General features: G+C 36.4%; 1 protein-coding gene across 5 annotated transcripts in view; it reads right to left on the bottom strand.

Moving 5' to 3' along the window:
• The window catches only part of ARHGEF12 (Rho guanine nucleotide exchange factor 12), a 149,780-nt gene that overhangs the window by 102,071 nt on the left and 22,620 nt on the right, over positions 1–25,089 (bottom strand). Inside the window, exon 1 of one of the 5 annotated variants that reach the window (XM_086678853.1) lies at positions 10,025–10,401. The exons of the other annotated variants lie outside the window; for them this stretch is intronic. The gene's annotated coding sequence lies outside the window, so the exon portion shown is untranslated. Of the gene's footprint in view, positions 1–10,024; positions 10,402–25,089 lie in introns of those variants that run through there. 5 annotated transcript variants of the gene reach the window in all.

The raw sequence follows: 25,089 nt of genomic DNA on the forward strand, positions 1-25,089 counted from the left end.
CACCCAGGCGCCCCTGGAATTTTTTTAAAAATTATTTTTTTAAAGTTATAGGAGTTGGGGCGCCTGGGTGGCGCAGTCGGTTAAGCGTCCGACTTCAGCCAGGTCTCGATCTTGCGGTCCGTGAGTTCGAGCCCCGCGTCGGGCTCTGGGCTGATGGCTCAGAGCCTGGAGTCTGTTTCCGATTCTGTGTCTCCCTCTCTCTCTGCCCCTCCCCCGTTCATGCTCTGTCTCTCTCTGTCCCAAAAATAAATAAACGTTGAAAAAAAAATTAAAAAAAAAAATAAAGTTATAGGAGTACCTAGACAAAAAAAATCTAAGTCTTATGCAAGTAGGAAAGATTAAGTTAGCCTAAGATTTCTCCACAGTAAGATTCCATATGCCATAATATAGGACTCCAGTGTAAGAGATAATGACACAATGTCTAAAATTTCTTTAAAAAGCTTCTATGTATACTGGAAATTAAAATATAAGGAATCTTTAGAGAAATTAAGGATATAAAGCACCTATGAGCCCTTCTTGGAGAGGGGGAAAAAAAAACCTACTTAAAGACAAAATCCATCCAATAAAAATATCTTCAAAATAAAGAACTCAGGAGCCATAGTAAAAGGATTGAGGGTGAGCACTGGACCAATTAACATACAGAAACTAATAAATACCTGTAACAAAAGCCATTCCTACTGCCATCCAACAAAACATTAGTATCTCCTCAATGGAGAATTTGTCTTAATTTTGTATCCTCACTGTATCTTACACTTACACTTCTGCACACAGTATCAATAAATAAATGCTTTTTTAAAAATGATCATCTGATACATTAACCACCCACTCATGCCCCCTCCCTCTCTTGCAGGAATATAAGCTCCATGATGGCAGGATCTCTGGTTCACTGCTACATTCCTGGGCAGTGCTAGATACAGAGCTCAACAAATATTTGTCTGATGAAATAATGAGTATTAGACTCAGGAAATGGACTTCTTCTATCTTCTGGGCTTTAAACAACTGCTATTTGGGCATATTCATTTAGATATACCACTGACATCCCAAATTCAATAAACTCAAAACTAAATCCTTACTCAGCCTCTCAAAACTTCTTCTCCATCTAAAATAAATAGATCTGTCCACCTACCTGATCTAGTTAGAAATCTAGAATCATCAATGACACACATTCCTGTCCCTGCTCACACCCAATACATTCAACTCTCCATCCATCCAACATTACTTATTGAGCATTTACTGTATACCAAGCATTGTTCTAAAGGTTGAAGACACAAACTAAAAAAGTCTCCATTTTCATGTGTTAACATCCATCATTGCATTCTACTGATTGTACCCTCAACACATATCTCAGATTTGTTTATTTCTGACCTTTGCCACTGGTAGCTCAGAGCTAGCCACCTTGTCACAAGTTTATACTATTGTAATAATTTAGGGCACCTGGGTGGCTCGGTCAGTTAGGTGTCCAACTCTTGATTTTGACTCAGGTCATGATCTCACAGTTCGTGGGTTCGAGTCCTGCATCGGGCTCTGTGCTGGCAGTGCAGAGCCTGCTTGGGATTCCCTCTCTCTGCACCTCCCCTGCTCTCTCTCAAAATAGATGAATGAACATTTAAAAAAAAAGTCACTTAAAAGGTCTTGCCACTTCTACTCTTGCACCATCCTCCAATTCATTTTCCTATTCAGGAGCCATAAAATTTCAAAACACCAATCTTAGTGAGTTCCTCCCCCACTTAAATTCTTTCAATAACTTCCCAGTGCACTTAAGAAAAAAAATTCAAACACCAAACATGACATGCAAGACCCAAATATAAAATACAGCTCTTCTTACTTTTTTTTAATGTTTATTCATTTCTGAGGGCCAGAGAGAGACAGAGGGTGAGTGGGGAAGGGGCAGAGAGGGAGACACAGAATCTGAAGCAGGCTCCAAGCTCTGAGCTGTCTGTCAGCACAGAGCCTGATGCAGGGCTCGAACTCAGGAACCACGAGATCATGACCTGAGCTGAAGTTGGATGCTTAAGTGACTGAGCCACTCAGGTGCCCCAAGCTCTTGTCACCTTTCTAATTTCAGCTCCTCCCAGTCTCCTGGCTCACTATGCCCCAGCCAGTGGCCTTCCCTTAGTGCTTCACATGCTTCCCCCAGAAAGGGCTATAGTGCATGCTGCTCTATCTGGGAAACTCTCCCCACCAACCTAATTCCTGAATAAACTTTAGGTCTTTGCTTCAAGGTTGTTACCTCAGAAAGGCCTTTCCTAACTTCTGTTACCCAATTTAAATTGGGTTCCTCCTGCTATTGCCTCCCACCATTACCCTGTTCTCTCTTTTTTTGTTTGTTTTTACATTCTATAATTATATTGTATTTAATGTTGGTCTATATCATCAGCTCTAATTTAGACATGGTAAATTCAGCACCTGGCACAGTTCCTGAAGGTGTTCAGTAAATATTTCTTGAATGAATTAATACTTCAACCAAGGAAAAGAGACAAATGGAGAAATTCTAAGCAAAGGAAGAAGCATATACTGATGTGTCTGGAGAAAATGCAAGTAGCTCAGTATGGCTAGAGCATGAGGGTTGGGTTGGGGGAGAGTAATAATGTCTACGGAGGAGTCTATATATATATACACACACACACACACATATACATACATACATATATACATATATATACATACATATATACATATACACACACACACACACACACATATATATATATACATATATATACATATATATGTATATATATGTATATATATATGGAGGACTAGAAAGATTCTTAACCCAGACTCCAGCTTCTACAGGCATGGAACATTTTGGGGTGAGAGAATCTCTAGAGAGAATCTCAAAAGAGGTCCATTAAAACACGGGTCTTCTCCAAAGAACCACTGCTAGAGACCACGCAGGAACACTGACAGGTTTTAAGCCAGGCAGTAATATGACCCAATATGTATGTTAGAAATATCCCCTTGGAAACAGAATGAAGAATGGGCAGGGAAGGTATGAAACTGGAGGCTGCAGAACCAATTAGAAAATAGTAACAGCACAGATATTTTAAGTGACGAGGATCTAAACAATACCAAAGGCAATGAAGAAAAGGGAATAAATAGTAAACATAATATTACAGTAATAAACATTGAACCTCCAAGCAGATCTAGAAAGGAGAAGGAAAGAAACTCCCAGGATTTTGGCTTAGATGACAAAACATTTAATTGTGCCACTCACCATGGAAAGAAATGCAGAGCAAGCTTGGGTAAAAAGCAGTCTGATGTTTGCCAAGGTACCTGCTGAACGCCATGGTAGACATGTCTACCAAGGCCTTGAGTTCAGAGAGACTGGTCTGGAAATTCAGATTTGGATGACAACAGAGTTCATGAGAGTAGGGGTAATTCCCCCAGAGATCTACTTAACATCATCTGTAAAATGTTAAGGGTTACACTAAATCTGAAAGATACTTCTACAGTAACAGTAACGTGGTTTTACTCTTCATTCTTAAAAATCAGTATTTCAATTTTTTTATAAAAAAAGTCTATAAATGAATGAAAAAAAGTTTATTACAGCTGATCCTCGAACAACACGAGTTTGAACTGTGCAGGTCTACTTACATGTGGATTTTTTTTTTATAAATATAGTACAGCACTGTAAATGTCTTTTCCTTACAATGCTCTTAGCAATATTTTCTTTTCTCTCGCTTACTTTATTGTGAGAACACAGTATATAATACACAGGACATACAAAATATGTGCTGACTGTTACCTGTAAGGCTTCGGTCAACAAGAGGCCATTATTAGTTTGGTTTGGGGGGAGTCAAATATTAAACATGGATTTTTGGCAGCTCAGGGGTATCAGCGCCCCTAACTTCATGTTGTTCAAAGGTCAATTGCATATTTTTAAAAAATTTTTTTAATGTTTATTTATTTTTGACAGAGAGAGAGAGAGAGAGAGAGAGAGAGAGAGAGAGACAGAGCATGAGCGGGGGAGGGGCAGAGAGAGAGGGAGACAGAATCCAAAGCAGGCTCCAGGCTCCAAGCTGTCGGCACAGAGCCCGATGCGGGGCTCGAACTCACAGACCATGAGAGCATGACCTGAGCCGAAGTCGGACGCTCAACCGGCTGAGCCACCCAGGCACCCCAAAGGTCAACTGTATATTAAAGTTCTTCTTATATATCTATAGTTTCTACTTCCTCCTCATATTCTTATGATATATTTGAATTCAAATTTATGTCACAACTATTAAATACAGGGAAAATACTAAAAACTTGTCTAGCTGTAACTTCTTGCAATGCCAGAATTTTGGCAGTGGTAGAATTTTCTGTTAAAAAGAGTAATTATTATACTGAAAAATACTCTGAAAGTCTTTGTTCTTTATTTTTTTTTTTTTTAATGTTTACTATTTATTTTTGCGAGAGACACACAGAGCATGAGCAGGGGAGGGGCAGAGAGAGAGGGAGACACAGAATCTGAAGCAGGCTCCGGGCTCCAACCTGTCAGCACAGAGACCAACATGGGGCTCGAACCCACCGATTGCCAGATCATGACGTGAGCCAAAGTCAGACGCTTAATCAACTGAGCCCCCCAGGCTCAGTCGAAGGTCTCTATTCTTTAAAAACATAAGTATGCTCTTTTCTATTTAAATTTGTTTTACTTAATTTGAACAACAGGATTATCATTATATTTCTAGTTCTTATAGTAATAAACACTCACAAAAAGAGCCTAATCTGATAAATGACATCTACAAAAATCTACAGCTAACATTGTAGTTAATGGTGAAGAACAGAAGGCTCTTCCTCTAGGGTCAGAGACAGGATAGGGACATACCCTCTCATCACTTTTACTCTACACTGTACTATTCTTACAGCTAGTGCAGTAAGGCAAGAAAAATAAATACAAGGCATCCAGATTGGAAAGGAAAAAGTAAAACTGTATTTACATAGAGTACATGATGATCTATATGAAATCAGCAAAAAAGCTACTAGAACTGATTAATAAGTTTAGCAAGGTGGCAGGATTCAAAATCAATAATCAATTGTATTTCTATATATTGTACTAACAACGGACAATTAGAAACTGAAATCGAGGGGTGCCTGGATGGCCCAGTCGGTTAAACGTCCAACTTCAGCTCAGGTCATGATCTCACAGTTTGTGAGTTCGAGCCCTGCCGTCGGGCTCTGGGCTGACAACTCAGAGCCTGGAAGCTGCTTCAGATTCTGTGTCTCCCTATATCTGTGCCCCTCCCCCACTCTGTCTGTCTCTCTCTCTCTCTCTCTCTCTCAAAAATAAACATTAAAAAAAAAGGAATTGAAAAGACAATATCACTCATGGTAACGTTAAAATGTTAAACACTAAACACTTGGGGTAAATCTGACAGAAGATATATAAGACTTGTAAACTGAAAACTTACATGGCTAAGAAAAATTAACATCTAATTAAATGGAGCTATATGCCATGTTCATGGATTGGAAAGCTCAATACCGTTAAGATGTCATTTATCCACAAACTGATCGACAGATTCAAGGCAAGTCCAATCAAAATCCCAACGGGCTTTTTTCCAGAAATGAATAAACTGACTAAAATTCATATGGAAATGCAAAGGGCCTGGAAGAGCCAACAACTTTGAAAAAGATCATAGCTGGAGGATCAACTCTACTTGATTTCAAGACTTACTACAAACCAACAGTAGTCAAGACAGTGTGGTATCGGGGTCAAGAGAAACAAAGAGATCAACAGAACAGAATACAGAACCCCCTGTATATGGACAACTGATTTTTGACAAAGGTGCAAAAGTAATCCAGTCTTTTTAACAAATGGTGTTGGACTATTTGGATATCCATATGCAAAAAAGTACACTTCAATTTATACCTCATAACATATTAAAAAATTACCTCAAAATGTATCCCAGACTTAAAAGTAAAGCTAAAACTATAAAACTTCTAAAAGCAAACATAGGAGAAAATATTGATTAGGAAAATATTTCTTAGACATACCAAAAGCACAAGCCATAAAAGGCAAAACTGACAGACTGGAATTCAAAGTTAAAAACTTCTGATCTTTGAAATACGAACAACATATCAATAAAGTTGTTTTTTAAATAAGGGGAGAATACTAAAAGAATTTAAAGACAAGTCAAAGACTGGAACAAAGTATTTCCAAATCAAGTATCTAAGAAAAAGGCAGCATAATTAAAAATAAGACTTCCATTTGCAACTTGGATGGAACTAGAGTGTATTATGCTAAGTGAAATAAGGCAGAGAAAGACAAATACTGTATGATTTCATGCACATGTGGAATTTAAGAAATAAAACAGATGAACAGAGCGGAAGGAAAGGAAAAATTAGATAAAAACGGAGAGAGAGGCAAACTGTAAGAGACTCTTAAATACAGAGAACAAACTGAGGGTTGATGGAGGAGAGATGGGCAGGGGGATGGGCCAAATGGGTGATAGGCATTAAGGATGACACTTGTTGGGATGAGCACTGGGTGTTACATGTAAGTGATGAATCACCGGGTTCTACTCCTGAAACTAATACTACACTGTATGTTAACTAACTTGAATTTAAATAAATTAATTTTTAAAAATTTAAAAAATAAGACTTGCACAGGCAAGTCATGAAAGAAAAACATATGAATGATAAACACATAGAAAGGTGCTCAACATCACTGGTTATTACATGAAATGCACATAAAACCTACAACATGATACCATTATACACCCACTAACATGGCTGAAATTAAAAAGACTGACAATACCATGGGTACCTGGGTGGCAGAGTCGGTTAAGCATCCAACTTCGACTAAGGTCATGATATGGTTCATTGAGTTTCATTCAGCCCCATGTCGAGCTCTGCTCTGACAGTAGGGAGCCTGTCTGGGTTTTTCTCTCCCTCTCTCTGCCCCAGCCCCATTTTCTCATACACTCTCTCCCCCTCCCTCTCAAAACAAACAAACAAACAAACAAACAATGAAAAAGACTAACAATATCAAATATTGGTGAGGCTGTGTAGCAACTGGAACACTGCTGGTAAAAACATAACACAGCCACTTCAAAAAACAATTTGGCAGTTTCTTAAAAAGTTAAATACACTCTGAGAGAGAGAGAGAACAGAGCGTGAGCAGGGGAGTGACAGAAAGAGGGAGATACGTGAATCTGAAGCAGGCTCCAGGCTCTGAGCTGTCAGCACAGAGCCTGATGTGGGGCTCGAACTTGTGAACCTCAAGATCATGACCTGAGCCAAAGTCAGATGCTTAACTGAGCCAACCACGTGCCCCAGGAAGTTTATTCTTAATAGTCCAAAACGTGAAACAACCAAATGGCCATCAATGGATAAATGGACAAACTATGGTTTATCTATACACTACAGTATTTATTGCTCAGCAATAAAAAAGTACTAACTAGTGATACACACATGGACAAATCTTAAAATAATTATGCAGAATTAAAGAGGTCAAACAAAAAAGAACACATACTATAAGATTCCAGTGATATAAAACTCAAGAAAATGCAAACTAATCCATAATGATAGTAACAGTGGTAGCTGGGGATGGGTGGAAAGGATTCAAAGGGAAGAATGGCAAAAGGTACAAGGAACTTTTGCGGTGATGAGTATGTTTATTATCTTAATTGTACTGGAGAGTTTTCCCGCTGTATACAAAAATCAAAACCTATCATACTGTATACTTTAAACATATATAGTTTATTATACAATTATACCTCAATAAAGCTGTTCAAATCTCAAAAAGCCTAATGTTCAAATGAACCAAAACTGCCAGTAAACATTATGTCATACCTTAAGCTACTTAAGAAATATTTTAAGTAAAAAGACTCAATGGTTTGAATATTTTCTACTCATTGTAAACTAATAGCATTTGAGAGTATATATAACTTAAAGGATAAACCAAAAAGCTATGGAGTTTTGTTTGTTTGCTTATGTGGCAGCATCCAATAATGCTTTAGTATTTTTAAATATAATATTGGGCAAGCCTATGGTCATCAAGTTCTATACTGTCAATAATTTTATATGGAGAAATTTTAGCAAACTTTACTTGCCTAAACTTGATTGTAGGTTCTCTTCTTTTCAAGATTCTCACACTATTTAGTTCTTCAAAAGATCATTGGAATAACAAAATGAATAATTTTAGCCCCAACAGAATGTGTTAGTATTAAAAAGCACAAAGTTACTTATCTATTTTACCAAAGTACTATACAAGTTTATTATTCATTCATTCATTTATTCAATAAATGAATTTATAACTACATACTCTATAGTCAAGCCCTAGCCTAGATCCTTGCAATATATCTGGGGTAAAGGGAAGAGGAAGAAAACAGATAATAATGATCTCAATAAATGTATACTGTAGGAAGTTAGAAGATGGTACATACTTTAACAACACACATTAATGAGACTTGTTTCCATAAGCCACACGTGAAAATCTCTTACACTAAATAGAATCACATTATGTTAGAGCTCTACTTTAGGGTGACTTAGTTTAATCTCACATTTTACAGATGATGCTAAATTATTTACACAATCGCCCAGTACTTGGCAGAGAGTAGGATCCCTATCTCCTGTTCACTCTATTGGCAACACTCTTTGTCATGTACAATAATTGTGATAAAATGTTTTAATCTGCTCAGTGGAAAGAGATTGGGACTTGACAGGCCTAGGCTTCATGGTTTCGTTTATATTACTTAACCTCTCAAAATATAAATTTCCTCCACTACAAAAGAGGGCCAGATGTAATTCTGTGACTGGGTTGTTATGAGAATTAAATGTAACAGTTTATGAAAAATACCTACATATTAGTACATGAGTATATAACCAGTATTCATATCTTGGCACCAAAAATAGCACATCATTTGCATGAGTTTTTTTATACCCTCTACTAGACTATAAACCTCATATATACCTAAAGTACAGAACATAATGTAAATACTCAATAAGTAATTGTTAATTTGTTAATATTCTAAGGGTCAACCAGCTTTCAAAATGTGGCAAACAGTATGATAACTCAAATCACCAAGATGGGGATGATCAAATTAACTGAAAGCTTCAAAGTATACTTAAAAATGGTTTCAGGCAATCTTTTCTAAACAGAGCTGTCTGTAGCGCTAAACAGTTTTTAGTGTCATAAATCATGGTCCTGGGTCTTTCTGTCCACAAGAAAATAACTTCCACTATGAAAAACACATTCAGGAGGAAACAAAAAAGCCTGCAGCATTTTATACTATTTCTTTTCACATCCATGCTTCTGCTCTGGTATGAATACAGATATGAATGCAGGAAAAAAAAAAAAGCAAAATGCAATTCCAATGCCATCACATAGTAATCCGGCAGCGTCTTCATATTTATAACCAACATTTTAGCTGACAAAGGCAAAAAACACCACAAATTGAACAAAGGATAAAATAATTCAAGTTCATAAGAGTGTTTGGCACCATGGAGATCACCTTTTCCAAATGACTGTGTGCTGCTGCATTTTAGTTTCAAATTAAAAAATAATCATGAAAATTACTCTACAAAAACATTCCCTTCCCCCCACCATAGGATTAATCCCTGTTCTCTCATACCCCATCTGAGGTCCCTTGGGTATCAAAGGGAAACCACCATCCTGAAGCTTCAGATAATTAAATCACAATTTACAGAATAATAAATCAAAGTCCCTAGCTCAGAATTAAGAGAAGTTATATCATTTCAGTTCTAAAAAAGGTAAAAAAAAAAAAAGGATGCTGCTTCCTATCCTTTTGAGTGAAAATATCCCTGCAATGCTGGATGTTAAACCTTTGTTCTCAAGCTAAGCAATTAAAACACAGATTTTCAAAACTAGAAATTTTCTTCCTTTAGGTCAAATTAGGTTTTTTAAAACATGAAACAAACCTTAAAAGCTATTTTAAGAATAATGAATAATGTAAAAACATCCTTTTCCTTTTCTATCTTGCTCCTCCGTGATAGGTACACCCCTTTCACTGAAGCTATTTTTCTACCATTTTGCTACATTTCATACACCACCGAGAAAACAAAGACTGCTCTAGATTACCTGGATCACCGGACAAATCAGCAGACAAGTAAAACCTCAAAAGGCTCGTTTCCATGGAGTAAAAGAGAATGAAATCCTCACCAAAACACCACTCCCTTAGCAATCTTAGGCTTTTCCTTTATATATACACTCGGCATCCTTGGAAAGGCATTTGCCAGATGATTTTACTGCCCACAAGAGGGATGAGAGGAAGAAACCCCACCTCTTCTCCCACCCCCCAATCATCTACTATCATCAACCGAAGCCCACCACTATGCTGCTAATGGAAAGGCAAAGAACAGCATCCATGAACACTACTCTCAACGGTTACACCATAAAAATACTTCAAGAAAACAAAGATTTAACTGACAATTTTTTTAAGGGAGCAGGCCAAGCAACTCCCACAATATTGAAAATACTCGTAAAAGATCTAATTGTAGAGCTACAAAAAATTAATTTTCTTCAGAATTTCCTGAATAAAGTATGATTTTTATTTTTTTTAATTTTCTTAACATTTATTTATTTTTGAGAGAGAGAGACAGAGCATGAGTGGGGGAAGGGCAGAGAGAGAGGGAGACATAGAATCCAAAGTAGCCTCCGCTGTCAGCACAGAGCCCGACGCAGGGGCTCGAGCCCATGAATCGTGAGATTATGACCTTGGCCGAAGTCCGATGCTTAACCGACAGAGCCACCCAGGTGCCCCTAAAGTATGATTTTTGGAAAAACAGTGTGTTCTCTATGAAAAATGCAGTTTTTCAAATACCTTAAAATTTTGTTCTTGCTTACTGCTCCTTTCCCTACAGGCAAATCAACCAAATAAATTAAGATTTATAAAAAAGGTCTCTTTGTTGGTAGTGTGATGTCTTCAATGATAATCTGGGACAGGAGGTGGCGATGGAGGAGAAACAGATAAAATATGGGAGGAGGAAAAATAGTTTCTGCCCCAATAAGCCTAATTAAGTTTGTAAGCAAGGCTGAGAGGATTGAAATTTCTTCATGCTACTTTGTCTGTGTTTGATTATTGTAAATCTTCCCTGGTCTCTAACTATGCCCCAGGCATTATGATGTCTGGCACTCTGTTAACTTGCATCCCTGCCACTTACAGTACAATGAGGGAGGGACACACAGTCATTCAATTTAATCCCTGGAAGCCATGTAATTTTGCTAAAACAGTAATTTGCCTCAAATACCGCTCCCTAACAAATGCACTGCCACTCCAAGAGGACTCGTTAGCCTCTATTTTCCTTTTCTGAAGCATCAACCCAATTTGACAATTTGTACACACATAATTTCTGGGGTCAGTACATTAGTAATGAACAAAAAAACATATTCTTTGTTTGATAAAACATATTCCCTAAAACATCTGAATGTATCTAATTTTAAGTTAAAACCCAGTAATCATTGCACTCACTTAAATTATAGCCTAGGGTTCTGTGAATTTATAAGCAAATTCACAGAACCTCAGAATCAGTCAGTGATGTATGAGGAATCAGCTTCCATGGAACCACACCTTGGTAAATTCAGTTTGTAAAAAATAAATAAAGGAAGAACCAAAGGACAGATAGAGGAGTAGATTTTCAGATTTGCTAAACTAGACACTAATGATTTTAATGCTCTCCTTGGACAATATTAAAGAATAAATTTATTGCATTTATGACTTATAAGCACTTAGTACAGCAGCAGTGATGCAATTTACCATATGACCCAGAAATCACAATTTGGAGGGATTTTACCCAAATGATGTGAAGATGTATGTGCACACAAAAATCTGTCTGTGGATGTTTACAGCAGCTTTACTCATCAGTGCTAAATATGAGAAGTAACCAAAATGTCCTTCAATGGGGGAATGGATAAACACACTATGATTCATTCATACACGGAATATTATTCAACAATTTTTAAAAGATGAAATACCATTTCATACAACAATACGGATAAATCTTAAATGCATTTCACTATGTTAAAGAAGTCAGATGCAAAACCCCAAGATTTTGATATCATTACTTTCATAGGACACTCTGAAAAATGCAAAAGTAAAAGCAAATTAGACCAAAAAAAAAAAAAAACAAAAAAACAAAAAAACCCCACAAAACCCAAAAAAACAGATTAGCAGTTACTAGGAATTAGGGGAGGGGAGAATGGTTGGCTACAAAGAAGATGCAGACTGAAACATTTGGGGATGCAGGATCTTTTCCATATGATACTAGGGTCATAGATACAAGACTCTACTCTTTAGTCAGAAAACACAGAACTGCATGTTCTGAAGAGTGAACTTCTATGAATACAGACCAAACAATAGCAAAAATCCATCAGCCAAAATGTTGGAAGACTCCAAGATGAAATGCAGACCGTGATAAATGAATCTGTGTTACAAATTATGACATAACTGCACTAAAGGGGTGGAGGGAAAAGGAGCTGACCTAACTAGTTAATTCCTAACTAACTTTGGAAATTGTAAGGCTAATGACAAAAATAAACACTGGACTCTAATTGGAAGGTTTGTTTCTCCATGGGTATACAGGTTAACACTTCTGAAACAGTTTTGCGTGTATACTGAAGTAGAACAAATAAGTAAATGGATAATATATGGCTGGGGCCAGGTTTCTCACTGTCAAATAGGGAAATCACATATAAACAAGAAAAGAAGACCAGAGTGAACTCTGTACTGAATTAAAATCAGATATACCAGTAAGAACTCAAGTTTAATATATATACAAATAGGTACAAAAACAATTACAGGTAGGTGTGTATATATGGCTTTATATATATATATATATATATATATATATATATATATATATATATATATATATATAAAACACACACACACACACGTACACACACATAACATACATACACATTACCTATATATACATATATTACCTAGCTAGCTCTGTCCCTTGAGAGGGCTTAAAAGCAATGGCATCCCAATAGTCATGAGCATACCCAACAACTACATTTTGGTCTCTAAATGCCATTCTCCAATAAAAGGAATCACAGCTCCTTGGGAAAATGGCTGCAACTAGGGCAAAGAAAATATAAGATGAGCATCTCAGAGTACCAGAAAATAAGGATGTACTCAAAAAACAAAAGAGATACATGCAAGTGCCAACCTGAAAGTCTTTCCAGTGGTCAAAGGTGGAACAATATGAGCAACAAAATAAAAACATAGTATTGGATTAGAACTCAAAGTATAAAATAAATATACACTAGTCATACTGATAAAAGTAACTGAATAAATAGAAAGAAAGAAAGAAAGAAAGAAAGAAAGAAAGAAAGAAAGAAAGAAAGACACAAAAATCTTTCTTACAGAAGAATTCTAAACCATATATGTAGATACTTCCTCCTCCCCTAAGTGTAGATTGGACATAAATGACTTGCTTCTAAAGAACAGAGTATGGAAACAGAAAAAGAGTAACTTCAGAGTGGAGAAACCTGGCAAACACTACCTTACCCAAGAGGTCAAAGTTAATACCACCAATGATGTCATATGGATGCCATACAGACATCATATACTCCCGATACGAAATGAAAGAGCACTTCACCCCTGCGGTATCTTTTCCAAAAATGCATAACCCTAATAATCAAAGACAGCAGCAAACCCAGACCATGGGAAATTCTAAAAAATACCTGGGCCACTACTCCTCAAGTCTATTACGGTCATACAATACAAGGTAAGCTTAAGAGACTTTCACAAGCCAGAAGAGACTTGGGAAACATGAAAACTGCAATGTGGTATCCTGAATAGGATCCTGGAACAGAAAGAGATCATTAATGAAAAGCTGGTGAGATCCGAATAAAGTCTGTAGTTTAGTTAATACTAGTATCAATGTCTTAGTTTTGATAGATAAGCCATAGTAATGTAAGATGTTAACAATGAGGAACACTAGGTGTAAGATATATGGGAGCTCTCTACCCTGTCTTCCATCTTTTCTGTAAATCTAAAATTAGTCCAAAACAAAAGTTATTGAATAACTAGTATATAATGCTAGAAGTCAGAACAGTAGGTGCTCTTAGGTAGTGACTTCAACTGTTGGTTAAAAACATTCCCACAAAGAAAACCCCAGGCTCAGATGACTTCATTGAGGAACCATCACAAATATTTAAAGGAAGATGTAATAACATCCTACACACACTCTTTCTGAAAACCCATGACACTTTCCAACTTAGTCTCTGAGGCCAACATTACACTCAATATCAAACCAAGGCAGTGATATTACAAGAAAATGAAAACCAATATCCCTCATGAACACAAATGTAAAAATCTTCATCAAAATACTAGCCAACCAAATCTATTAATATATAGAAAGAAAAATACATAGTGACCAAATGGGGTTTATCCCAGGAATGCAAGGCTGGCTTGACATTCAAAGTTCAATGTAACTCACCGTATCACCAGTCTAAAAAAAGAAAAACCATCTGATCATCTCAATAAAGGCAGAAATAACATTTTACAAACTTCAATACCTGTTAATGATAAAACATCTCACAAACTAAGATAGAAAGTACTTCCCCAAACTGCTAAAGAGCATCTACAAAAAACAAACACATAACATCACACTTAATGGTAACCAATTAAATGCCTTCCCTCTATGAGAACAAGGCAGGGATGTCTACATGTCTACTCTCACAACTTCTACTTAACATGTTAGCCAGAGAGATAAGATAATAAAGTAAATATGTAATAGGCTTACAGACTGAAAAGAAAAAAATACAACCGTCTGTAACCACAGATGACATGATCATCTATGAAAAAAATCCAAAAGAGAGGTGCCTGGGTGGCTCAGTCGGTTGAGCATCTGCTTCAGCTCAGGTTATGATCTTGCTGTTTGGAGTTTGAGCCCCACATTGGGCTCTGTGCTGACAGCTCAGAGCCTGGAACCTGTTTCAAATTCTGTGTCTCCCTCTCTCTCTCTCTCCCCCGCCCCCCAGTCAAAAATAAACATTAAAAAAAATTCAGAAGAAATCTATATTTTAAAAAAATAGAATGTTTAGCAAGATAACAGTACACAATATCAACATATGAAAAGCAATTATACTCCATATACTAGCAACAAATTAAAAATTAATTTTTAATTACCATTTACAATAACCTCAAAACACATGAAATATATAGAGATAAAGTTAAACTATGTGCAAGACCTATATACACTGAAAACTACAGATTTTTTTAGAGAAATAAAATACTTCAATACAGGAAGAGATTATGTCCATGAATCAAAAGACTCATACTGTTAAGCTACTGATTCTCCCTCACCTGATCTAGATTCAACACAATCATCCTCAAAAAATCACAGCATTAAAAAAAAAAAATACAAATTGACATGCTGATTCTCAAATTCAGATCCATTCAATACAAAAGATCTAGAAGAGCCAAAACAATTTTTTCAGAAAACAAGAAAACAAGAAAACAAGGCTTACACTATCTTATTTCTAAGACTTAAGATAAAGCTAAGGTAGGAGTCCCTGGGTGGCTCAGTCAAGTTAAGCGTCTGACTTCGGCTCAGGTCATGATCTCACACTTCGTGAGTTCGAGCCCTGCACTGGGCTCTGTGCTGACAGCTCAGAGCCTGGAGCCTACTTCAGATTCAGTGTCTCCCTCTCTCTCTGCTCCCCTCCCCTACTCTCTCTCTCTCTCTCTCTCAAAAATAAACAGTAAAAAAATTTTTAAAAAAAGATAAAATTAAGGTACTCAAGATACAAGGACAGGCATATTGATCAGAACACAATACAGAAAGAACATAACAAGAATCATGTGTAGACGGCTGATTGAGTTTTTAACACAAATGCCAAGGTAATTAAATAAAAAAAGAATAGTCTTTCCTACAAACAGCACTGGAGCATATGCCAAGACACACACACACACACACACACACACACACACACAGACTTCAATCCTTACATCACACCATATACAAATGTTAACTTGGTACGTATCAATTGGACTAAACATAAAAGCAAAACTATTAAACTTCTAGAAAAAATTAGGAGAAAATTCTTACAACCTTGGGTTAGGTCAAGATTTTTCAGGTAGGACCCAAAAAGCAAAAGCTTTATAGTTGTTCTTTTACAGAAGTTGACAGATGGAACTTAACCAGAATTAAAAACTTCTATTTTTTGAAAGACACTTTTAAGAAGAAAATAAAGACAAGGCACAAACTGGGAGAAGAATTTTCAAAACACGTACCTAATAAAGGACTCATATCTTATATCTCAAATATAAGAAGAAAGGCCAATTTTTTAAAGATTTTAACACATACTTCACAAAAGAAAACAAACAGCAAAAAGCACATGAAAAATCTTCATCATTAATCATAAGAGAAATACAAATTAAAAAATACATCGAGATGGCCATCCATACCCACTAAAATGACTAAAATTAAAAAGACTGACAATACGAAGTTCTCATGAAAATATGGAGCAACTGAAACTCTCTTACCTTGCTGGTGGGAATGTAAAATGATACAGTCACTTTGGAAAACAGTTCAGCAGTTTCTTATATAGAATGCATACATTTGTCAGATAATTTATTAGCAATCCTACTTCAAGGTTTTTACCAAAGAGAAATGAACATGTAAACCACACAAAAATTCACATGCAAATGTTCAGATTTATTCAAAACAGCCCAAACAGGAAACAATTCTAATATCCATCAACAAATAACTAGATAGGGAAACTCTGATATACTCACACAACAGAATATTATGACAAGAAGCAGCTACCTAACATGCAACAACTTGGATGAATCACAAAAGCATTAAAGAAGACAGACACAAAGATTACATACACTGGATGATGCACTTACATGACATTCTAGAAAAGGCAAAACTCCTATAACAGAAAACAGATCAATGGTTGTAGGAAACTAAATGAAAAGATGTAGGAGAGAGCTTTTGGGGGTGATGGAGATGTTCTGTATCTTAATTACAGTACTGTTAGTTAAAAACTACATACACTTGTCAAAGTTCTTCAAAATACACAATTAAAATGAGTGGAGTTTATTATAGGTATCTCAAAATAAGGTTGTTTTTTTTTTTTTTTAAGATAAAATGAAGAGAGTAAGTCCAGAATTTAAAAGGCTGATAAACTAACTTCTCTCACTCCCTACCTAAAATATAAAACCCAAGTTGTTGCTTTAAACATAAGATCTTTAGAATTCCACCAAAAAAATAAATGTTTATTTCAAAAATAATACTTGAAAGGCTGAGCATTTTAAAATTTAATTCTTAGCTCTAAACATATTATTTATAAGAATATTTAACATTTCAATGACTACTATATCAATATGATGACTTACTTCAATACCTAAAGCCCAAGCAATTATCAAAGCAATTCACCTAACTTGGATATTCTGGCCAGAACAGTACAACACTTACAGTAGAGAAACCTGATGAACGTTACTTCAGACAGTTGATCAAGGTCATCAATAGTCATAAATTGTGTTGATGGTACTACCCTTGATATGATGATATGATGAAAATGGCACTATACCTCTGTGATCTTCCTTCCAACAACCCGCAACTCCAGTCTAATCACGAGGAAAACAGACAAATTCCAATATAGAGGCTATTATAAAATACCTGACCAGTACTCCTCAAAACTTTCAAGATCATTAAGTAAGTCTAAGTAAGTCTAAGTCATAGTCACATCCAAGAGGAGCCCAAGGAGACATGACAACAAAATGAAATATGGCATCCTGTACAGGATCCTAGAACAGAAAAAGAACAAGAGATAAAAGCTAAGGAAATCAGAATAAACATTGGACTTAGTGAATAATAATGTATTAAAGCTCATTAACTTTACAGAAGTACCGTACTGATGTAATACATAATAATAGGGGAAGCTGAGTGCAAGTCTGAAGTTCCTCTCTAAACTAGCTTTCTAATTTTTATGTAAATCTAACCCCGTTTTAAAAATAAAATGTTAGAAAAAACTCCCCCTCCCTCCACTACCAAATAAAAAAGGCCATTACATCAGAACTTAGAACACTACAGGAAAAGGAAAGACACAAGGAGAAGGGAATCAAGAAAAGGATTGTACAGGTGTTAAAGAGATTCAGTACAGCTTGGGCAGAAAATTATGTTATAAAGCTTTTTTTTTTTTTTTTTTAACTATTTAGTGGAAGAAGAGAGAACATAAAAAGAAAGGTCAAAAGATGATCTAACAGGGACGTTAAAAATAGTCTTCCTACTGCTTATACAGCTGTACTGGTGTTTTGACGTCAATCTCCAGACTCCCATGGATTATAACAACAATTCATTCTTTGGTGTTTGCTGTATAAATTTCAAAGTGAAACCCAGTTGTTAATGAATGTTCACAGTTTCCATGATGAGAAGATTAACTTTGCCTAAAATCTGAGAAATACAGTGGCTAATGATGGGGGGAGGAGAAATGGAGAGGGCCATTTTGAACATGTTCATTTGAGTTTAAAGTCAGCCTTCTCTCTTCAGTCTTCAGCCTGTGAAGTCATTTATGTTCTTTCTCATTCTTAATCTTCCAGTGAAATACTAATCTCTTTCATTTCTTTTACAAACCCCGAAAAATTTGATTGGGTAAAAGCAAATTATTAATGTGCCTTTCAACTGACAGTTGATATCCAAAAGCATTTGGAATTTCAGTCTGGAGTATCTGGAATATTTTGTATGGTAGATTTAATAGTTATATTAGTGATGTAAATCACTTATCTGTATGATTCAGTGTAATCAGTTATTCATAAGAGCATAGTCTTCACTAAAACCATCATATAAAACTTCACTATCCCAAGAGAAATGTTTTTTAAAAATACTTTTTTCCCTAAATTTGTAACTACATGAGGGCTCTCTGTTATACCAAAATTCATGAGGTAAATTTTGCTTTCTGGAAGGTAATTTCTGCTATGTTATATGTGTCGTATACTTAGCTTTATGAACCTCTGGAGCTGAGCAGAAAAATCGGCTAGAGATGGTCAGTGGTTCAACAAAGCTATTTTTATCAAGTATCACAACATTCACATACATAGTTAGCTGTACACAATAATCCAACTTTATCTCCAGAAGTACCTCCCTACTTTTTATAGGTGATTAAATCCAAAGGAGTGAATGTTTCTTCTCTACCCAAGGAAAAAATATGCCAGCAATGTAAAAATTGCAGAACTGTTAGAGACATTTTTTTTTTAAAAAGTACTAACTAGGCACATCATTTTTATGAGAAAAAGCCTATCTAGACGTCAAAGCATCTCTCCTACACTGAACAAAGGTTACACTCTGAAATGATCATAGGAGAGGGACACAGGAGGCACGTAGGAGGAGTTGGTTAATGACACCCACTAGATCATATTTAAAGGAAGCATAATATAGGGAAATAACCACAAAAATACATTTTCGTATTTCAATTTTGTTCACAAATTAGTTTTTTATTTCCACCATTATAAAAAAAAATCGTTCACTGAAAAGAATATGGAAAAGAAACATAGAAAAATCACCTGAAGTCTTACCATCCATCATTATTCTACTAAATAATTATACAGCGATATAATAAGTTACTATACAACCACAGAGTATAGGCACTCACATAGAAATAAAACATATTTATGGGGTACCTGGGTGGCTCAGTCAGTTAAGCGTCCGACTTCAGCTCAGGTCATGATCTCACGGTCCGTGAGTTCGAGCCCAGCGTTGGGCTCTGTGCTGACAGCTCGGAGCTTGGAGCCTGTTTCAGATTATGTGTTTCCCTCTCTCTCTGACCCTCCCCCATTCATGCTCTGTCTCTCTCTCTCTCTGTCAAAAATAAATAAACGTTAAAAAAAAAAAAAAAGAATTATGGGGCGCCTGAGTGGCTCAGTCGGCTGAGCATTCGGCTTCGGCTCAGGTCACGATCTCACAGTTTGTGAGTTCAAGCCCTGCGTCAGGCTCTGTGCTGACAGCTCAGAGCCTGGAGCCTGCTTCGAATTCTGTGTCTCCCTCTCTCTCTGCCCTTTCCTTGCTCACGCTCTCTCTCTCTCTCTCAAAAATAAACATTAAATAATAATAATAATAATAAAGAAATAAAATATATTTAAAAAGTATATTGCTAATTGAAAACTTGAAGTTAGAAAACAATACATATAGATTAACTTCATTTACATAAAGCAACTTAATGGTTGTTACGTCTGGTAAATCAGATTAAGCAAGCGAATGAAGAGAGGGAATCTGTCTTCATTATACCTTCTTCTATGGTTGAAAAAAATCTAAAGTATAGTTTTAGTACTGAAGTACTAAAACTATGAAGGTTCCCTGTGTATTCTAACTTTAATGTATGTCTAAAATTTTATACAATAAAATCATGTAAAAGCGCACTTTAAAAAACTACTTCTAAGGAAAAAAAACATTTGCAACTAGTTTCTTTCTGAATTAGCCTTTGTGTCTGCATTTATTTTTAACTCTAGAGGGAGGTATCTTAGCTAGATCCCCCTTAAACAAAAAAACTATCAACCACCTACAATTTAATAACTAATATATATATATATATATATATATATATTACTCAAAACCTCTTGAAGTAGAATTACAGTAGATTTTACCGATAAAGAGACAAAATCGAAGTTAGAGAGACTAAGTAATTTAAAGTCACTTAGCTAACAAAAGCTAGAGACAAAATTTGAAACCCAACGTATCTGATTGCAAATCCTGTCTGTTTCTATCAAAAGGTGGAAAATTTTGGGGGGGGAAAACCCTACAAAAATTGGGCACCTGTCTTACCTCTAAGAAACAAACTTCAGTTTCTCCCAAATAATTCTTTTTTTTTTTTAATTTTTTTTAACGTTTTATTTTATTTTTTTTTTGAAACAGAGAGAGACAGAGCATGAACGGGGGAAGGGCAGAGAGAGAGTGAGACACAGAATCTGAAACAGGCTCCAGGCTCTGAGGTGTCAGCACAGAGCCTGACGCGGGGCTCGAACTCACGGACTGCGAGATCATGACCTGAGCTGAGGTCGGCCGCTTAACCGACTGAGCCACCCAGGCGCCCCACAAATAATTCTTTCAAATGTAAGGAGTTAACCACGAAAGGATTCCTATACTCTATTGCTCACTTGCCTAGGAAGATCAAGATATGTCTGAGAGCAGATTGAACCCTGCAAAGCAAACTGATTAGTAACACACTGGGAGAAAGGGCTGCCAGAAAGAACTCTGTAATACGCTGGTATATGACACGGTGCGTGTACTGAGGCACAAATAAATTCAGAGGCATTAAATGATATCAGGCCCATGTTAAAGATGACATCTCTGTTAGAATACATGAGAATTTTACTTCCAGAATGCAAAAAAAAAGAAAAAAAAACATTATCAGCAGATGAGAGCAGTAAACAGTTATACTGAAACCCAGATTATAGTGCTAATGGTGACTAGTAAATAATAAGGTAGTTGGGGGCTCCTGGGTGGCGCAGTTGGTTAAGCGTCCGACTTCAGCCAGGTCACGATCTCGCGGTCCGTGAGTTCGAGCCCCGTGTCGGGCTCTGGGCTGATGGCTCAGAGCCTGGAGCCTGTTTCCGATTCTGTGTCTCCCTCTCTCTCTGCCCCTGCCCCGTTCATGCTCTGTCTCTCTCTCTCTGTCCCAAAAATAAATAAAAAAAAAAAAACGTTGAAAGAAAAAAAAATTAAAAAAAATAATAATAATAAGGTAGTTGTAGATTCTTTTGTAATTTATAAGGCAGTTTTACTGTAGTACTAGTTACTTGGTAGTTACTACTACTTTTCAAGTGTTCTTTTATATAGTGGCTTTAAGGGTGCCACTAAAAATTCCAATATTCAAAAGTATGAAGGTACAGTACAAGCACAAGTATAAACACAAAAATGTTTAGAGTACCACTTTTCAAGATTATAATCCAAGTTCATGCTTTGTAAATTAAGTTATAAAATATCCAAAGTAACAGTAGCTTAGTCCATGCAAAGGATAGTTTTGGTGAGTTATGCTTTATTATCACTTCAGGTTTTTACCAGAGGTCATTAGAAAAGACATTTTAAAAAGCCGCTCATGACCTGTCATAAAACTGTTATTTTAGTTCTTTGCCTTCTCCCCGAAACAATGATGCCAGGTAGTAGGTGCAAAAATATCCATTACATTCTTTTCTCTTGTTTTGCCTTATGCCTGAAATATTTCACAATGAAATGAGAGGAAAAGAAAAAATTAAAATTAGGTGTTACAGCTAATTGAGACTTCTGTTTAATGACACTGAGAAAGCATATGGTTTTTCCTTTTTTAAATTTAGAATTCATTGGAAGAATAAAATGTTCTTATATTCCTCCCAAATACTACCTTTGTTAAAACTGCAACACTCCAATTAACGTCTATAAAATGATAGATGCAGTATTTAGAAGCGCTTATACCACCAGTTCACTGACTTCAAACTCTCTAAAACGTATGGGCAAGCGCCAGTTCTGAAATCGCTCTCCCTTATCTCTGAAATTTATTGTAAGTTTTCAATTAAAAACAAAAGATTTGCGTGTACACTTTGGTAGTCATCAGTCACTATATAAGATCACACTGCTATCACGGAGATAGCTAGAAACCAAGGATAAAACCAATTCTACTTTTCCAGCAGCTAAAGAATAACCACCTATATTATAAATGCTGGCAAATAAAACTAATTGAAAGGCCAGACGATATTTATTAATAGAACTTTTCTAAAAGGGATGTGCAGAGAGAAAAAAAATGGGTTCTGCTATTGGTCAGAATGAGGTCAAAATCTGGCACAGCCGTTCAATGCTTTGTGTGACCCTGAGAAGCTTACTGAACTTCGCTGAACCTCAATTTCCTCACAAATGATTAAACTGAAGGCCTGCTTTACAGGAATGCTGTGAGGAATTAAATGACATAAGGATAGAGCCCAGTACTTCAGATATAGGTAATAAACAAATGCTGATCCCCTTTAATAAAAATGCTACTCAAATAAAAGGTACTATCTTAAATTCTACATTCCACGTGGAAACTTTGGGTCTTATGTCATCAGTAAAACAAAGTATTCCAAAATACCTTTCAAAAATCATTCGAAGTATGTAAACAACAGAAATAATTGATCTTTTTGCGCTGCTCTGTGATCCCTGGGAAACTCCCACTGACATACCTTTCCCCAAAACTACAGAAAAGGTTTCAGGACTATTCACATATCTAACAGTTCTGAGATGTGAAGAGCAGAACCGCAGATCAATCGGACACTCTCTCCTTCCCATGCTGTGGGATCCCTCCCTACTTGTGTAACAGCTCAAAGAATCCATGCAGTAAGACGACTACTGGACAGCAATGAAGCTTTTTAAAAACTACCGGCTCCACTTTGCCATAGTGTAGCAGTGACTGGTTAAAAGTTTTCCTTTTCTATTTATTTCTATCCACCTACGGAGTATTTATCATGTGACCTCCAAGAAGGGAAGGCGGGTAAATTTAGAATTAGGAAACAGAAGTCAGGATTTGGGGGGCAGACTGTGGTCATAGTAATATACCTGTTTGCTCAGTCAGAAAAGGAAGAGATCAATACTTTTGTGGAAAATTAAGGAACCTCATATTCGATACACAAGAACAGAGCACTCACTGCATTACTTTATTGCCCACAGCATCGTGAAAAGATTTTAAAAGAAATCTAATGTAACTTCCCCAAAGCAAATATGTTTTAATTTAAATTAAATTTGGGGTCACCAAGAAATATCCCTTTGGTAGTGTTTTCTGTTTTTAATTAACCCTTTTCCCAGAGTCTTGCAGTGGAGGAAGAGTTAGTTGGCAGGATATTTTTTTTCCCAACTCTTTTGTTGTTGTTGTTGTTGTTGGAAGTGCTACCAGAGGTACACGTGATTTTTCCAGTTTGACCTAAAAATTATCCTTCCTACTTGAGAGGTGCTCTTTTTCACTAAGATTATAACTTCAGGAGTGGTGCTCACAAACTGGTGAGCAAATCAGCTAATACCTGTCAAGAAACCCAGGTCCACTGACTGGCAATCCACAGGGTGACTGATGTCAGAAACATATCTTCATTGTCATACGTTTGTTCTTCTTAGCCTTAACAAATTACAAACAGCATCTTCAACAACATACGGGATTTAAAGAATTCAAGTATAAAGAAAACAGAATCTGAAGTTGTTAATGACCACATTAAATTTATATGTTCTGCAAATAAGAATACATTTTTTAAGAGCCAAACTTTCGTCTCAGTTTTTTTTTAAGTTTATTCATTTTGAGAGAGAGAGAGAAAATGGACACACACATGCGGGGGAGGGGCAGAGAGAGAGGGCGAGAGACAGAACTCCCTCTGGGGTTCAAACTCATGAACTGTGAGATCTCTTGAGCACAGATTAAGAGTCGGATGCTTAACCTACTGAACAACCCGGGCACCCCGTCTCAAATTCTTTATATTTACAATGAACATGCAGAAATGAGGGTTTTCCACAGCCCTCATTTTCCTTTATCCCTCTATCTTATTGGTCACTCAGGTCCTCTACAATCCTATCACCACTGCCCCACTGTAGAACTTCTGTCTCCCACTGTAGTCTCCCAACTGCCTTCCTAGTCTCAAGAATTACCTCCCTCTCAGGGTGCCTGGCTGGCTCAGTCAGTAGAGCATGTGACTCCTTGATCTCAGGGTCATGAGTTCAAGACCTACGTTGGGCCTAGAGCTTACTTTAAAAAAAAAAAAAAGAATTACTTCCCTCTGTCATCTTTCAGATTACTAAGTTTTTCATTAAAATAAAAATCAAATAAATAAATAAGTAAAAACTAAATAGAGTTTTCACTTCAAAACATTTCTAATTACAAAAGCACTATATATTCATTGCTGAAAGCCTGGAAAATACAAATAAATATAAAATATAAAATAAAAATCATCCATAATCTCACACCCCAGAAACATTTATTTAAATGTTAATTTATTTTTGAGACAGAGAGGGAGAGAGAAAAAGCATGTGCATGCAAGTGGTGGAAAGAGGATCCAAGAGGGCTCTACACTGGCAGCAGAGAGCCTGAAGTGGGGCTCGAACCCACAAACCGCGAGATCATGACCTGAGCCGAAGTCAGATGCTCAACTGACTGAGCCACCCAGGCACCCCAACCCAGAAACATTTTAAAAATTAGTACATGACCTAGAAGTC

This window comes from Puma concolor, chromosome D1 (genome assembly GCF_028749965.1).
Source record: "Puma concolor isolate L17-30 chromosome D1, mPumCon1.1.hap2, whole genome shotgun sequence".
Classification (NCBI taxonomy): Eukaryota; Metazoa; Chordata; class Mammalia; order Carnivora; family Felidae; genus Puma; species Puma concolor.